The 17,625-nt window shown below is 40.2% G+C and overlaps 1 protein-coding gene across 1 annotated transcript in view; it reads right to left on the reverse strand.

Annotated features, from left to right (window-relative positions):
* LOC134621405 (NACHT, LRR and PYD domains-containing protein 12-like) overlaps positions 1-17,625 on the reverse strand; it is a 109,979-nt gene that overhangs the window by 24,357 nt on the left and 67,997 nt on the right. The window lies entirely within an intron of this gene.

The following is a 17,625-nucleotide window of genomic DNA, read 5'->3' on the forward strand; positions in this document are numbered from 1 at the left end:
TGATTTACCACTCGCCATTTGGGAAACAGCAGTATCCAATTCAGCTAAAGTAATTTCAGACTCATTGAGATTTTTAAAGTCTGCGTCAATTTGAGGAATCTTTTCATGGATAGAGCTAAAGAAAGAAATAGTCTCCGAAGTAGAATAATTTGTAGAGTAGAGGGCTGAATAGAATTCTGTAATATAGTTGTTTATAGTCTGTTGGTCTTCAGTTAGGGTATTATTAATTTGTAACTTCATTATAGTTTTTTTTGTTTGTCTAGTTTTCTCCAGATTAAAGAAATAAGTAGAATTCTTTTCCCCCTCCTCAATCCATTTAGCCCTTGAACGAATGAAGGCACCTTTTGCTTTGTCTATGTAAAGTTCATCAAGTTTGTACTGCAGCTGGTTTAGTTCTAAAGAATTTTCCTCTGTCAGATGTGATAAATTGCACAATGAACTTATTTTTGCGGTAATTTCAGCCTGTTTCTGTCTCCTTTTAATAGCCATTAATTTACCTTCTTGACTGGCAATTTTTTTTACATTAAACTTGAACCATTCCCATTTACTAGTAGAAGAAAAATCCTCCATTGCTTTTACCTCTCCTATTAAGGATTTAATTTTTATACAGAAAGATGAGCTTCTTAAGAGGTTACTGTTAAACTTCCAGTGAGAATTCTTCGGTTCTGATGATCTATTATCCGGGGAGATTGAAAGTGTTATGGCACAATGGTCAGTAACAGGGGAATGAAGAATCTTACAGTTGGATGACAGGGGGAAAAGACTACCAGTTATTAAGCAATAATCTAGTCTTGAGCGTTGAGAGCGTTCAGAATTACTCCAGGTGTAATGCAGTTTGTCTGGGTTTAACTTACGCCAGATATCGATTAGGTTGAGGGAGCAGGAGAAATCCAATATTGTTTGGTTAAAATGAGAAGAGTTATATTTAGTAGGAAATCTATCCTGTTTTTCATCTGGTACCATATTAAAGTCACCTGCAACAACAACCTTTTCAATTGAATAAATGATCTTCCATTCTTCTATCATTTTTTCCAAATCAGAAATTAATTTCCGGTTTTTGGCTCTATTGTTAAACCCATAAACATTTACTAAAATGTACTTAGTATCATCCAACTCTATGTTAACCATTAACCAATGACCTTCCTTATCACCTTTATGATCAATAACTCTTCCATTAAAACGATGTAGAAAAATAGCCACTCCTGCTGAATGAGAGGTACCATGAGATAAATAAATATCACCGCTTCCCCACTGCTTTCTCCAAAATATATGATCATCTTCGCTACTGTGTGTCTCTTGAAATAAAAAACAATTATTGTTAGGCTGTTCCTTACAAAAAAGAAAAATTGCTTTACGCTTTATGTTATTTCTTAAACCTCGAACATTTAAAGAAAATATTGAAAGAACCATTGAATATAGCTTGAGAGTGCTTTAATAACTAGAGTAGGGCAATAGAACGTTTTACCTCCTATGAACTAACAGACTCAGTCATATTTAAGGACCACTGAGCAAGTTACCTGCTTAAATGTAGTTGAACAGTTATACCTTCTTATCCAAGTCGTTATAAAGTTCTTTCATTCTTTGATTTGACGACCATCGATGACAGCATATCCTTCCTTTAGGAAAGCTTTGAGCCCTCTGCTCCTTGCCTCCTCCACCCTCGGCCACAGACGTTTGCGGGCTTCTCTGTCTTCCTTACAAAAGTCCTCTCTGAACCGAATCTTCATCTCCTTGCAGAACTTCGCCTCCTTGGACATCTTCCACACTAGGTCTCGAACAGTTCTCATGGCAAACTGTATGACGATCAATCTGGGTTTGTCACCGACTCGTCCCTTCTGCCCCAGCCGATGCACTGTATCCACTGTGTTGTACAGCTGCTCGGCGTTTGCAGGAATTATCTTGGTCAGAATTCCGATTATTTCCTCTCTTGTGTTCTCACCCTCCTTTTCGGGAACCCCAGTTAGCAGCAAAGACCATCTCCGTTTGTATCTAGCATGCTCCAGACACATTTCACGAAGAGCCTCGTTCTCTTTTTTCAGCGTCGCCATCTGCGTTTTAATACGCTTCACATCCTCCACCACAGATTTAACAGCTTCCGTATTAGCATCCACGGACTCCTTTACTTTTCTTACAGCGTCGGTGTTTTCTTTCAACTGGAATTTATAACTCTTTAGATGCTCACTTTGGGTGTCGAATTTACATACCAGTTTTTGGATAGCGTTGAGGAGAACTGTGTTTGAAACTTCGTTTTGCGTCTGCGATTCGATAGCCTTCATTCTTTTAGGATTTGGACTTTTAACCGGTGTGTGGTGACGATCAGTTTGCGGTTTGTCTTGCGGTAAGTCGTGCTGCTGTTCCATCCATTCAATATCTTCTTCGTCGCACGCCTGCCGAAGAGCCGCTAGGTGGTAGCCATGATCTTTGTTAATGTTAGCCATTTCGTAATTGATTGCGGTCATGACATAAAGGAGGTTGTTTTCAAGAAAAGCCTCGGAGCCCACTCAAGTTGAACCGCTCACTCCGCCATCTTCCCAGAATCCTCCCTGCTTTTTGTTTTTCCGCGTTCTCGGCGTGATGCGTACTTCGAATTGGAACAGTACTTGGTCTCCGACTGATGACGTATCACGAGTACACGAGAACGCAAGTACGCACAAGTACGCATATTGATAAACGGCCACGGACACACAGGTGAGCTGCTTCCTGGAAGGAGGCGGGACTCCACCCGAAGCAGGACAGGTGGGAGGGGGATGAGGCAGATTTTCACAATAAGAGCACTTAAAAAGAAAATTCAGTTAATGTCAAAATGCCATCAACAGCTCTGTGTTGTTTCTGTCTCTGAGCAGATTCAGGCATTACTCGAATAATAAAGGCTTTTTTTTTTTACTATTATACTTTTCTTTAGTCTCCAGTTTTATGATTACAAGGCTGAAAATCAACATGAATTTGGTTCTAATCAAAGAAGCTCCTTTAATGTGTGTCATTAAAATCCTCACACAGACTTAAAAGGCGACATTAACGTTAAAATAAATGAATGAAACTTCAGCTGAGAGCTTAATGGAGTCATCAAAAGCCGTTCATAGCAGTCACAGCTCTTTATTATTCAGCTTTTCATGAGTTAAAGTCATGAAGTGTCAAAGTTTGCGTGAGAAGCTACTTTATGGACAGCTGTAGAACACATCTTTATTATTTCTTCATAAATCAAATACTATATATATATATCTATAGATGATTTAAAGTGTGTCATTCTGCAGTTAACCCTGTTTGTTTGACACCTTGACCTCCTGTGAAAGCAGCTATGAATGAAAAAAACAAAAGTTTCACTTTGGTACAAAATCAACATGTTAACATGAAACCCAGAGACTGCAGAACATCTGGAGCATCTGCACTTTGACCCAAACTGCTATACTGAGAATATTTTCTACATATTACAGACATTAAGCAAACCTTTATTTTTATTTCCTACATGTTCATGGATGGATGGACGTGTTGCTTCAACGTCCCACATCTTTTATTTAAATATGAACTGTGAACTACACATAATCATCTACAGGGCAGGTGGGGAACAGCAGTGATCTGACATCATATGAGATGTTAATGAGTGAGAAGTTAGAAAAAAACACACTTCAGATAGCTGAAGTGATAAAAGCTAAATAAATAAAAGCTGAATCATGTGATGAAAACTTTATTCCACTGAATGTTTCGTCAACGCTCATTTCAACCTGTTGAAGTCATGATCGAAAGTGCAGACTGAGAGTGGATCACATGATGTTTAAGGTGTGTCATGTGACATGTTCAGTATTGTCATACATGTCTAGATTGTCCCTGATACTATAACTGCTCAAACACTGATGATTATATTTGAAGAATTATTACTGATGGCAGCAAAGTTTTAATGCAGCTCTCTGTCTGTGCTGATTTGTCGCCCTCTGGAGGTCAAAACACAAACTGCATGATGTCACTGTAACCACCACAGTGACAGGAAGTTATTAAAAGGTTTTTGAATTCCGGCTCCAAAACTTTGAGCTTCATCGATTTAGAAAATAATGAAGTTTCCTTTATTGAAAGAAGAGAAATTATGATGAAAAACTTTAATATGTTTGATCTGTTCCAGAAAATACAGAGTAAAATCAGCTGTGTAGTGTTACACTTCATTTTCCACACAGATGTGCATCAATGAAAACAGAAGCTAATCATGAGTCCATAATGGTGCAGTAAGAAGGTGGTGGTGGTCCTCAGATAAAGTCACATGACCATGAGTGTGTCAGCAGGAACAAGTTTCAGTGTGAGTGCAGTGAGATGGAGTGAAGCAGAAAGCTCAGCTTCTTTATTTGTGTCCACTGCAAACACAACGTGCCTCATTCTACAACAGCTTTAATCTGCAGAGAGCCGATGGTTACCTGTTTGTTCTCCTCCACACTGACCAGAGAGGCACATGTCATTAAAGCTCTGCTACATCTGTAGAGACATCAGTGCAGCTCACTCAGCAACTCACTGGCCTACCTTCTGATGTCGTCATGTTATAACATCTCTGCTTCTTTTTGCTCCATTGGAAAAAAAAAAAGACAACATGACTTTTTAGATAAGTCAAATGTTCGCATCCAACACAGTAAACACTGAGAAAGAGACACAACCTTCATCTCTCTGTTGTGTCTGTAATCAAATAAAACCAGTGTAACAAAATCTGATGATCCAGTGAATCAAACAGCTTTTATCATCCTCACCTGGATTAAGACACAAACTTCTTCCTGAAGTTCAATAATGGGCGTAACATGAACGCTTCATCGCCGTTTTCTGTGAGTTTATAATATTTTATGATCAGCAGGCACCTAGTTTTGAGAGACAAAAGTTGTTGATTTCTGTGTATAAATGTGTGCTGCTGGGACTGCCCCAGTAGATTTTGATGTTGGATGCTAAGCTGTGAAAATCCCCATGTACATGTAATAAAATTTATTGATTGTTTATTTTGAAAATAACAGGACTGGAATGTTACACTGTTTTATGATTCATGCATTTTGCTGATTTATAAACAAATACTGTTTGCAGAGAATCATGGCCTGGCTTTCCTGATTACAAAGAGAGCAGAGCATGAGATTCTCTCCCATCTCACACAGGAGAAGAAAAACAGAAAGCCAAGGTTGTAACAAAGGCTCAATGAGAGACAGAATGTGAATGTTTAAGTTTTTTATGACTTTGGTGGGGGCCGAGGCTATTCAATTCAATTCAATTTTATTTAAATCACAACAAAAGTCGCCTCAAGGTGCTTTATATTGTACAGTAGATACAGAGATAATCTTGAAAGTAGAGATAGTGTCTGTCTTCTGAATCCAAACTGGAAGCTGGTTCCACAGAAGAGGGGCCTGAAAACTGAAGGCTCTCCCTCCCATTCTACTTTTAATTACTCTAGGAACAACAAGTAGGCCTGCAGAGCGAGAGCGAAGTGCTATAATAAGGTGATATGGTACTACAAGGTCATTAAGATAAGATGGGGCCTGATTATTTAAGACCTTGGCTATAAGGGTAACGGTCTGACATTTTGAGATCAGCTGGACACCCTCCTGTGCACATCTCCCATCCAGACGATTGTAATGCTCAAAGAGTTTGTATGGAATAAAGACAGTTGTATTGGTTAAAGAGATTGTTGATCGAGCATTAAACACTGAGTGTTGTTCTTCCTTTAGCCCGAAGATCAAACAATTGGGGTTTACAAAACTAACCTCTTCCTTTCAATACTTTCTTTGTGTGTTTCCTCGTTCCTCCACCAAGTCTCCTTGTCCTCTTTCTGTTCAGAGGACACACCGAACACCTTCTTGGCAGTTTCTATCAGCACTTCAGCTGAACTTTCCCATCATCTTGTAGCTTTTCCCAACCACCCGGAGCCTTTTTCAGTTCCTCCCTGAACTCTACATTCCTCCTTCTTCAGCTTTCACCATTTAATCCTCGCTGCTGTCTATTATCCAATGCTGCCTGGATACAATACAATACAATACAATACTGTTCCCTTCCCCTACATGTCTATTAAAGTCTGCTCGAACCACCACTCTCTCCCTCAGTGGACACTCTCTACTGCTTCATCCACTTTACTCCAGAATACCTCTCTCTCCTGTCTGACCTCCGACCTGTGGGTTGTACACTAGCACAACATTAAGCATCATTCCTAGCTTCAGACTCGTGATCCTGTCTGAGCTGCTCTTCACCCCCACAACACTGTTCACATACATTTAGTGTCCTGCTCTCACCTCCTTTCCTTCTCTACCATTGCCTCCTAACATGCCTCCTTCCTCCTCTCCCCTTCTGTTGTTTTCAGCCATCACCAGCACAGTTTCTACTGGCACCCTGTTGGCCAACAGCACCAGAGGTAGTTGTTGTTAACCCAAGCTCTGACCAGTCTGATGTGACAGTCTTATTCTTTATGATCCAAATCTTTGATGTGGCACAGCTTTTATGCAGAAAGCCCTTCCTGATGCAACACTCTACATTTACCTGGGCTGGCACTTGGAGTACACTGGCTTGTGGCAGGATTAGTGCTTTGATCCTTTCTGCTGCTCACAAATCACCAATCACACTTTGAATCTTACCATAAAAAAAAGAGTCAGAAAAAGTAGCGACAGAGCAGTGATACTTTAAATGTTGTCCAAGTTTCATGATTCATGTGTAGATGTTACATAAGAAAAGCATGATGTATAAAGTGTAAGTGTATCTGACCAGCTGTTCATGTTCCCTTTAATATAGCGAGTGACTCCATGTGCAGCGGAGAAAGAAGGAGAGCTGCATTAGGCATAGAAGTGTACAGTTTTTCTACCGCGTGACGATGATGTCATTTTGAGCCTTTCAAAGTAAAAGTTTTCAAACTGAATTGCATTTCTGTCATGTGCGCTAGACTGAAGTTACTGTGCACAAGCTCAAAAGTGTCTTATTTAGAGCTTTAAAAGAACACCACTACACGGAGGTTGGATAGTTTTAGTCACATTTGGCCAGTGTACCAACTTATTAAGCACTTTGTGCTTCAGTTTAGCTTTCATCTTATTTAGTAGCTGAGTAATAACACAGATAATAACACAAACAGGAAATGCTCCATCATTGCATCAATGCTTCTCTTTTGCTGTTTTTGTAGTAATGTATACCACCTGAGCCCTTCACCTTCCTATCTGTCCTGTCCTGTCCTTCAATCCTTCTCTCTCTCTCTCGCTTTCTTTCTCTCTGAAAGTAAAATATAAAGTATGAACATGTATTTATAAGTTATACTTGTGTTTGAATCCTGCAGCTTATCAGACATTTGATTTCCAGGTGTGAGAACTGCAAGTGTCCAGAGTGAGGACAGACTGAGGGACCCACAGATTGCAGATTACCTGTGGTGTCTCTGAGGGAAAGCTGATGAGACGGATGCTTTCCACCCCTGATAATGCACCAGGACAAACTCAGCAGTGTGTGAGGAAGAGGAGGAGGAAGAGCCAACGAGGATTCAATAGGGTTGATCAGATTAACTAGATTTTAAGACGTGATATTTTCAAAATACTATTCTTAGCAAGAAAAAAAAAGCTAAGTGAAAATGTGACACACTGTTAAAAAAACAGCAATATTCCAGCAGCTTGGACGCCAAAATAATACCGTAAAATAACAGAAAATAACTTTCTCACAAAAATACGGTTATTTTCAGTAATGGAAATACAGTTTGTTGCCGTACGTTTACATGGAATTTTGCCTTTTTCAAATGCTTTAAACATGAAATTAATAACATTTTAACGTGATCAAACAATGAAATTACCTATAAACAAGGTCAATGAATGCAGCAATATGAATAATAATGCTTAAATTTACAGAACTATACAGTTAACAGTTGGTTTAAATACTGTCACGGCCTGAGGGATCAGCGAGACGCTGATTGGCCTTTTCCATCTTTCTCTCGCTCTTGTGCTCTCTCTCTCTCTCTCTCCTCCTCTCTGTCGCCGGGGCGGAACTCATTGCGGGTTCAAGCCCTCGGCCCACGCCCACGGGAAAGAACACACCTGGTGCCCATCAAGGTGAACAGCATTTAAGCCAGGAAGTGACTGCTGGTCTTCGCTGGATCGTTGTCTGCCACACGTCAGTGAAAGTCGAACCTCAGCTCAAGATAAGTCAAGTGCTTTCTGTAAATATTGTTCTCATTCCTGTCTTCTGATCTGCAGACCCCCTGGATAACCCCTCCCGTGTGAATCTGTGTCGAGTGTGAAAGAAGAGGACTGCTGTCGTGTATGTGGAGAAACTGGAGAGCGAGTGATTCCCCCCTTGGATCCCCTCACATTTCTGTATATAGCACTACCCCGCACTCTCTGTATATACACTTTGGTGACCCCTGTTAATAAACCCTTGTCTTAAGCTGATTCAGGAGTCCCGCGTTTGAGTCCCCTGCGTTGAACCCTAACAAATACATTTATTTGATGGCAAAAAGTTGTTTATTCAATTATATTTGATGTAATAGTACAGTATACAGCACAAAATAATTTGATTTATCTTTCAAAACATGTCAAAAGACTAGATATTGGCTTTAAAATTACAATTCACTGTTAACTTTAGATAATATCACATTTAAACTTAGATTTTAAGTGTAATTTAACATAAATTTCCTGAATATTTACTTGTCATGGTCTGCGTGCCTGCCCGGCCGGCCCCACAAGGCTACATGTGTTGTTTGGTTCTCTCTCTCTCTCTCCCTCTCTGTCTGGGCGGAGCTCCCTGTGGGCTCCCGCCCTTGGCCCACACACCTGACAACAATCAGCTGTCATCACCTGGAGCACTATTTGAGGCTAGAACACAGATCCTCTCGCCGCTGGATGATTGTACTATAGACACTTTCCTCCCCGGACCTGTGACCTCCCTGCCATGTGAGTTTGGGCAAGAAGACGTGAGCGAGTGTGAGAGAGCTTCCCCGTGATTCCCTGGAGTTTGGATTTTGCCTTCACGGTATATATCGTACACTGGTGCTGTAAACAAACTGTTTTTGGAGACGTCAAACTGCTCTGCTCTTGAGTTCCTACTACCAGCTTGTGACATTACTGGACTTTCAAATTGAATTAATCATGCTCCCTGTAAGATTGTTGGTTTTATCTCTAACATAACACCCAAAGAACCCTTATTAAACAAAAGCCCTGATTATAATTACATCAAGATTATGTTAATTCTTGATCATATGTTGAGCATATGTATAAGCAGTTTGTACATGTTTATTTTACCTATAAGACATGAGACATTGTTTCAATCATTAGCATGGATTTTATTGACAAAAAGATAACAGTTCAAGAGCAACTAACACTTATGCATGAACAAAGGCACATAGAAAAATATATATAATTAAAACACACATTTAAGCACAAAAGAAGGGGACACTGCCACCTCAAATGTTCATCTGCCTCCCCACATCTGGAACAACAAACAGGGGAATATTTGAGGCACATAACCTGTAGGTTAAAGTAGGCCTAGCTTTCTGAAAGTCTCACATTTAGGGCTGCTGCTGGCCATTTGTGTTCCCTTGGAGAAATTTGCAATGTAATTATATGCAAAGAACAACTAGAGCAAACAAAAGCCTCATTCCTATGCTGATTATACTTAACTGATAAGTATTGATATGTTCTAAGTTGTCACTTTTACACAAACTTTTACCAAAATAACAGAACGGATGGGACTGTGTTTGCAGAGCGAGCACCGCAAGTGTCAATGTTTAGCCTATTACAATGAACTGGGATGAAGATAATACTTAAGACAATGCTACACCTAAAGCAGGACAGAGTGACAGAGAGCCTGTCAGCAGACAGTAGCATACCAACTGGCTAGCACTAATGCTAGCTAAATTTGAATAGGATTTGCAGCCTATATTTCCCTTTTCCCCTATCAAGCAGGCCACCTGTGCTGTTGACATTGACCATGAACCAGAGACCAGTGCTACTGAACAGCAGATTATGTTATCCTCAAGATAAAAATAAAAACTTTTTATGCTCTCTACTCATAGTCCGCAATTTTGGTGATCAATGTCAGAACCTCTGGATTGACTGCAAGGTTTTTCTTAGACGTGTTCCACTCCACTTTGGATCCCTTGTCGGGGTTTAGCAGCAACAGTTACAGTAGACACACTGGCATCATCATTAATATCACACTTAACTGACTGTGTTTGATCTTCCCATTGCACTGATGGATGGACAATTCTCAGGTGCCTGTTAGTGGAGCCGGTTTTATATGATATCCTTTTCCTGCAAACTCTACACTCTACCTTTGTATTGTCAATAAAGTTGAAATGGTTTTAGATTTTGCTTCTTTTGTTGGTGTCACTCATTTTCTTTATATCTTTCTATATCTTTCTAATGTGATGGTGTTGTGTCTTGTTGTTGCCCTTGGCTCTCTTTCCTTCTCTCTCTCCCTTCTGCTCTGGTCGTGAGCTACTGCGAGTGTAACTACCGCCCTGAACATATGATGGAGAAACAGGTTTACCTTTTAGGTGACATGGATGAGTTGAAGGGATGTTATGAACTGTTTCTGAGAGACAAATAACACCAGCAGAAATCAGAAGTAGCTGACAGCTGGTAACTAGAAAAGTTTTGCCAGGGGGGCAGGTAGGGAGGGCATTAACGGGGAAAGGGGGGCCCAAGGAAATACTTTTCTTCTTTCTTATTCTCATTTAAAATATCTGGCTTTTAATGAATAATTATCTGAATCTTACAATTAAAGTGGTCATCTGATGTCAAATGTATAGAAATCTATTATTGTACTTCAAACGTAAGTACTGTATATGATGTCAGTATTTTCCAACATTTTCTAGATACTGTACCAGTACTGTGTGTAAAATGCAATCAAAAAGTCATTAAAGTTTTTTTTTTTTTTTTTTACCTTACTTTCTGTCTCTTTTCACTTTTTAAAGGTTGCCATGTTAGAAAACATATTTTGCCCTGCCATGCTGTTTATTGATGTGGTAAATAAATAGTTTATGAAAATATCACTAAATCTGTCATTTATTATTTTTAATATTCAGTAATGATCATGTCTCACCTCATGTCTTCTCTGTCTTAATGTCAGGTGTCCACCATGTGTTGTAGATAGTTCAGGACGTTAACTCAACCAAGCAGTCTTTGGGTTTCAGCTAAGTACTGTTTAGAATAGTAGAATAGAGAGGATGGTGTAGGTTTAAGCTTATTAGACTGATACCAACTAGACAGTGTACATCACTGTCACAACAGTGTTTGTTTTCATTCAAAGGCTTTATGGTTTTTCCTTTAATGGTGGGCCAGTCTCTAGTCAAAATGCCCAGGCAGATTTTTTTGTCCCAGTCCAGCCCTGCCCCCCATCCTGTACTAACAGTAATAAATGGTGCAGCCATTGAAATGGTGGACAGTTATAAGTATTTGGGGGCTGTTCTTGATAAGATTCTGTCTGTGACTCTTTGAGTCACATCTTGCTGCTACTGTGAAAAAGGTTCAACAACGAATGTACTTTGTAAGGAGATTTAGAAGTTTTAACGTTTCAACTAAAATGATGACCCTTTTTTAAAAAAAAATAAAAGTTTTGTTGAACCTGTTTTAATGTTCTAAATCATTGCTTTAACTAATAAGACCAGACTTAGTAATCTGGTTAAAGTGGCTGATCAGATTTCAGGTAGGCCTCAGGTCCAGCTTGTTGACTATTATAACAGGTAGCTGCTGAGGAAGGCGACCTCTGTCATGTTCTGCTCAGACCATCCTCCCTCTAATGATTTTCAGCTGCTTCCCTCAGGTCATCGGTATGAAGTGCCTGCAGTGAAGACCAGGAGACATGGAGTGTCTTATATACCCGCTGTTATTATCATGATTAATAACACTCAGTACTGCACATTGCACTTTGTTGATAATAAAATTTGGCCTGTTCTCTCTGTGATTTGTGTGTGTGTGTGTGTGTGTGTGTGTGTGTGTGTGTGTGTGTGTGTGTGTGTGTGTGTGTGTGTGTGTGTGTGTGTTTTGTTTCCAAACCATGATCGACCCTGGGCTTGACCAATTGCAGCGGAGGAGGTTGGATGCACCCTCCCCTTTGCTTGGGCAATGGTTCTAAAAGCAATCTTATCACAGACAAACAGAAGAACATGGAGACCAAAAAAATGGAAAGGAGGTGCAGAAAGAAATAGGTTCAAAAGAAACAAGCCCTTCAAGCAGATGCTACCAAATGTGTAAAAGTAACTCAACTGTTTGGTGGTGGCTATGGTGGAGCTTTCACAGATTCAGTAAGTGTTAGGGTCATTTAAACAAGTGGATTCAGTGGCAGAAACACACAGGCACCGAATAGCAGTGAAGCAGATTTATTAATGGTGATCAGGGAATATTTACAAGGGAACGGGGCTATATACAATGACCAGGTAAATGTGCAAATAATTGAGCCGAGGAGGATGAACGAAGCCGAGATATGCAAGCAGATAGATGGACAAACCAGAGCTACCTGAGAACGAGGGACAAAACAGAATTAGCGGATAACCGGCAAAAATCGAGAATGAAACTGAAAACGAACGGAGAGAGTTGGAGAGCTTACTTGAAACACCAGGATACAGACAAGACAACGATCGCAGGCCAGCGCCAGGTAAGTCTCTGTCATAGATCCAACAAATAGGCCAGCGCACAGAGAAACAGGCAGGCGAGCAGGCGGCGAGACAGGCTGGTGCAGAGAAAAAAGCAGGCAGGAGATGAGGCTTAAAACATGTAGCTCAGATGCACGGAACCAACAGACTAAACTTGCAGCAGCACTGTTACCACTTGTGGGAACGACAATAATCCGACATCAGACGTCCATCACTCAGCTCCCTAAATGCTCCCACTGATGACGTCCGATGCGCCGCAGGTGTGCCGGAATGCCGTCAAACACCGCCCCCCGCCTACCTGTGCCGAAAAAGGAAAACAAACCCCAGAAACACCAACACACATACCACCAACTCCTAATAGTAAGTAGTGGAGGCCAGCAGGTGGATCAGGGAAAGGGGAGTTCAGGAGGAGGAGAAACTTTCGGCGGCTGCCGATCTAGTGTCAGGTGAACAGAACTTCAGGTAAGACGTTATCTGGATCAGATATAAACCAGGTTTAGGTGCAGTTTGTTTTCGTTGTGCTACCTTTTAACAGTCAGTTACAATAACTTTTACTGCATACCAGCTAACATGACAGAGTATCTATACTGCTGCAAGATTAGTAGAGTTGCCCACTGTCCCTTTAAAAAAAAGGAATAACCTTGTTATTGAGACGACAACTCAAAATCTTAACAAATTGTGCCAATCCACAAATGTTACACCAGGTTGATCCATCATCACAAGTGGGAAAGTTTGTGACAGAGGAGACAGAAGAGCAGGAGAGTGAGAGGGAAAGAGATGAAGCAAAAGAGAGATAGAGCAGCAGGGAGATATAGAAGAGCAAGAGAAAGTTGATGGAAGAGCAGGAGAGTGAGAGCCAGGGCATAGATTACTTTGCTCCCCCTGAACCCGCCATACTACAGGCATTCTTAGATTACTACCCACAGCAGAACACCAGTAATGCAGCTGTGATGAGGGTGTTCAGCTGTAAGGATGACACCAACAGGAAGTGGCTTACTTATTGCAAAGAATGCCATTTTTTTGTTCTGCTTTGTCTGTCTGGCATTTCCAAGGCAGACTGACAAGAGCACATTATAACAGCTGTCTGATGCATACTGTGTCCTTGGGCTGGCATACAAGTACCTGCTGATCCTCTCCCTCACTCAGGTTGCCTGTGAAAGAACAAGCTTAACACTCTGCTAAGAAAGCTGCTCTTGTAACGTGGTGCAGTGAAATAAAAATGATCAAAACATTCCTAATTATGTATCAGTTAAGATTAAATTCAACTTTATTGTAATTGCCTAAAGTAAAGTAAATAGGTTTAGTATTTATCTTCACTTCAAACAAGTCAAGTGCTCAGAAAATGCTTAGAATTTGTCCATCTTCATAGACAGATTAAATATGAGACTGGGTTATTAGGCATTTCTAAACATGTTTTCTTACAGCCTTAATCTGTCATTGTTTCGTTTCAGATGCTGTCAGTCATTTTTGGAAGCCTGAAGTGTGTTCATGTTAAGTAAGTACTATATAGAATATGATTAGACCATTTTCTGGAGTAAAAATACCAGTACTGTCATCATCTGAAAAATCCATTAAGTGCAATTCTTTCTTACCCTTTGCTGACTGTCCTTTCACTTCTAAAGTTTTCCATGTGTTAAGATATGTTCAGTCAATCACAATCTGACCCTTAGATTTTATTATTCATATGATGCCACTATTTTCCCACATTTTCTACATACTGTGCTAGTACTGTGTGTAAAATACCATAAAAAATTAATTAAGTGTTATTCTTTCTCACCCTGCTTCCTCTGCCTCCTTTCACCTTTTATTATTACATACATATTACATATTATTACATATTACATATTTTGTGCTGTCATGCTGTTTATTGTTGTGGTAAATAAATAGTTTATGAACCTATCACTAAATCTGTCATTTATTAATTTTAATGTTACTTAATGACCGTGTCTCATCTCTAGTCTTGTCTGTCTTAAGTGCAGGTTTCCACCATGTATTGTAGGTAGTTAACTCAACCAAGCAGTCTTTTTGTTTCTGCTAAGTACTCTTTAGAATACCAGATTAGGTATGGTGTAGATTTAAGTTTATTAGATTGATGCCCGAGCCGATCATTTGTCCCAGTCCAATTATGAGAGATAGGTTGATCATCTTTAATATTGAACAATTAATTAATGGCAGGACATCTTTGAGCAGTTTTGTAGGAATGGGGTCCAAAAGACACGTTGATGGATTAGAGGAAATAATTAGTCAAGTTAACGCAGAAAGATCAATTGGAGAAAAAGAGTCTAACTTAAGGAACTTAAGGTTTGGGACTGAACAGCTATGTAGCTTTAAGAAAACCACTAATCACTTAGGCAAACTGGAAAAAGGGCTTTAATTATCTAGGGAGCATAAATATTGGACTCTGGACCAATAGAAGAATCTCATGTGGCCTGATGAGTCCAGATTTACCCTGTTCCAGATTGATGGGCGCATCAGGGTAAGAAGAGAGGCAGATGAAGTGATTCACTCATCATGCCTAGTGCCTAGTGTACAAGCCTGTGGGAGCAGTGCTATGATCTGGGGTTATGGGACATGTTCCAAAATGGAAATGGCCATGGAAGTGCTGGAGAAAGCTTTGCACAGTGATCAGACTCTACAAGTTCTTAATGCAAGTTCTGTGTGACAAATTAATGCAACACTGGATGGAAATAAATCTTGTGACATTGCAAAACTGTATTGTTACGGGTCCGAAATTGAGGACGAGAGTAAAACAATGATGGTCCAGAAGAGGTCGGTCAAACAATTGATTTTAATGAATACACGCAGCGCGGAGAGATGTAAACTGCAGAAGCTCAGTTGTATATCTCTGTCCAAAAATACACTTCAGATTGCTTTTATAACATCAGGGTATTATAACGCCCCCTCTTGCGTTTACAGTCACATAATTTGCATCTTAAGAACATTATTTGCCTCTTCTACAGATAATGATCAATTCTAAGAGATAAATGCAGACACAGAAGTTCCCCTTTCTGGCATCCTCTTCCGAATATGGTGATGATCTCAGGCCTTTGAGGTCACCATGGACTTTTGTCACCTGTTACTAGGCAAACTCAAATGCAACAAGAAGCTGAATACACTCAGGCCTTTGCTCAGCTACTATTTTACTGTAACAATATACTCAGCATATAAGCTTTTAAGATGATAGATTTAACTCAACGATTTAAAGTGGTTATAACTGCACCTGTAATAAACATGTTAATATGTGATTATGATACCACCTGTAATACAAATTATACCATAATGCCAACAGCTTCAATAAATGCTTTGATGAATGATAATTAATGCAACGATAAAAATGATGGTTATGAACAGTAGCAGTAAAATAATTTCTTTAATTCTACAATTCCCTCTCTTGATGTCTCTCCCAGAGACGTCACTACACCATTTTCTTGTGTCACTCCTCGACCCACTCTGTCACCTCTAGATCCATTAATGGCATCATGGGCCCCGAAACTACCATTCCCACGTCCACTGCCTTCGCTCTGACCCTCTCTAGCCGTCCTCTGACTCAGCAAATCAGACAACAACCTCATGTCATCTAGGTGGTCCAGTAATAAAACACCAGCTCCCACTTGAAAACACTTCATGCTTAAGTGGTCTCTGCTCCTTTTCTCGGTCCCTCTCTAGTGGAAATCTTCTCCTGAAAGGGATAGAAAACAAACAGCCTCTCTCTGCTACACCTCACTAATCTACTGTGTTCATCTAATGTTCCTTTAATTATTCAAACTTGGTTCACAATATCATGTTCTGGGCTCTGTCGTTTATATTAACTTTACTTAATCTCAATACTCTTAATGTGTGTAAGCAACGCTTTTAGTTCTATTAAAACAATGCGACAGTGACTGCCTGCCATAATCAAACCTAAAGGCGGTCCCACAAACTATTAGAGTGTGTGACCTTCGTTTTTGGTGGCGACTTTCTTTTGGCCAGGCAGAGTATTTCTCCAGGCTAAATGATGATCTTCCAAATTTGTGCCACATCATTTCCTCTCCAGCTTACAAGTTATCTGCTTTAAACTACATGTTTGAAAATTATACCAGGGAGTCAAGTACTTCTGATTTGGGGCCTCATTTTTGACAGGAGCTACAGTATCCAGTGTCAAACACAGTGAGGAGATAAAATTATTAACAAGATAATTGACCTCTGTTGGAGAAGTGTTCAGGTAGCTGCTGTGCTCTGTGTTGGTACAGGGCCTTGAAGATGATAACAGTGGGTGGGTTCTATTCATAAACATAGTTAAACCCCTTTAGAAAGACATCTACTGTTAGGTTGATTTTGATAGATGTTGTCATTATTGCACTTAAATTTGTAAACCTTGTCCTGAACTGCTCTGTTCAGATATTCTTCTGTTCCTCCCCTACATATAGGTGGGGGATGATATAGCTATAAGTGTTTAACTGCAGGCACATCCCATGTTAGATTCTGGTTTGCTTATCTGGCGAAAGATGTTCACTCCTGGCCATTTAGGAGCTCATGCTTGTGTATGGTGAGCCATTAAAGAGGTTAAGCCATATATGGGTGTGGGGAGATTACCTTTGGATAACTAAGAAATGTGGTTAAACAGTTGTAAGCATGTATTGTGTGGCAAGAAGTCACATATACAAAGACACATATACACATGCACTCACACATGCACACACACATGCTCGCACATGCATACACACACACACAGTGCTTTAACCTTTTATGACCATATGGGTTTTACAGTGGGTGGTGCTTGTGTAAACTGTAACTGCATTCAAAAGAGGGACTGTCAGCGGAGGCCGGGGTCGGAGTTGGCTGGAAACAGGTGGAGGAGCGTTGTGCTATAAGAACCTGGTTCCAATCCACTTCCCTTGCGCCGCAGGTTAAAAACCGGTTGAGCTGTTTGTCTTGCTTTGTTGACAGGTGCAAAGTCTCTGAACCAGCGGTCTCCTGTGATGGAGTCTACTCCCCGCTGCTGTGTCAAATATTGTAAATTGAAATGTTATCAGGAAATGATCAGACAAGAGAGGGTTTTCAGGAAACACTGACAAATGTTCAGTTTA

Source organism: Pelmatolapia mariae, linkage group LG3_W, assembly GCF_036321145.2.
Source record: "Pelmatolapia mariae isolate MD_Pm_ZW linkage group LG3_W, Pm_UMD_F_2, whole genome shotgun sequence".
NCBI classification, from domain to species: Eukaryota; Metazoa; Chordata; class Actinopteri; order Cichliformes; family Cichlidae; genus Pelmatolapia; species Pelmatolapia mariae.